This window comes from Pinus tabuliformis, chromosome 1_1, assembly GCF_031772625.1.
Source record: "Pinus tabuliformis cultivar Carrire ecotype Pingquan chromosome 1_1, CPIR1, whole genome shotgun sequence".
Taxonomy (NCBI): domain Eukaryota; kingdom Viridiplantae; phylum Streptophyta; class Pinopsida; order Pinales; family Pinaceae; genus Pinus; species Pinus tabuliformis.
Genome location: NC_142297.1, coordinates 192677583 through 192678679, shown reverse-complemented (window position 1 = coordinate 192678679; position 1097 = coordinate 192677583).

Here is a 1097-nt window from a genome sequence, read left to right as displayed (position 1 = left end):
TAAGTACAAGTCGATCCATGTGAGAATTGCGCTGAAGTCGAACATGGAAAGACATCGCTTGATTACCGGTCAATAATGAAAACCGTTAACAAGCGCGAGAGGAATCACCAATAATGACAATGACCCTCAAGGTACTGCAGTACAATTCACGTGGCGTGAATAAAGGACTTGGCGTCGAACGCCACGCAAAATCTTCTGGTCGAAGGTCATTGATGTATACCTGTCGCCGGAAGTGAGAAACTTGCCATTGAGGCATGCAAGCTTCAAAGTACTGATGGGGGTGTTCCTAGATCAACTTCTTGGATAATGAGCTGAAGTCGACAAGAAGCGATCCGTCAAAGGAGGGCCTTAATGAATCCCACATCAATGACACCGAACGGAGCTAATGACTCTAGTGGAGGTGAAAACAAACTGTGACATATGATTCAGGGTGGCGATCATGAAATGGATGAAGGATAATGTATGGCAGTGGATGGGACACGGTTGACACTTTCAGAATGACCCCTCTTGAACATATAACGACACTGATGCGATGGATCGGTAGCATTACCCCAAAAGCGGATGGTTTGGCGAGGACCATGGTGATGAGACCGGTGAATGAAACAACCCAACCCGATGTGGTACGGAGGAAAAGTGTCATGTTCAAGAGTGACTTGCTACCATCAAACTTTGATGTTCTCCCAATTTTTCCCCAGTCATTTCTGACCAGTACCTCTTTATTTTTGTCAAGCTTGAGGAGGATAACATATGCTTGTTCTATAACCTGCCCTTCGGGCAAGCCTATCGCTAAGATTTAACGAGCCTAGCGATAGGGAAACTCGTTCTCGTCTAAAGACAAGTTTGTCGCTATTTAATCATTTTAACGAGTCTAACGACAAGGAAAACTCGGTCCTTTTCATTTTTAGAGAGTCTGAAAAGTTACAGAAAGTTAACTCCATAATTCCTCTTTCGTCAGCTAATCCCTTAAGTCCGAAAAAGTATAAAACAATACAGAAGGGATGGTTGTTCGGTACTTTTAACGAGCCGAACAAGACAAGCGCTCGATCCTTTTGTGCAATAATCCCTCGGGTCCAAAAAGATTAAAATCTAGAGGAGGG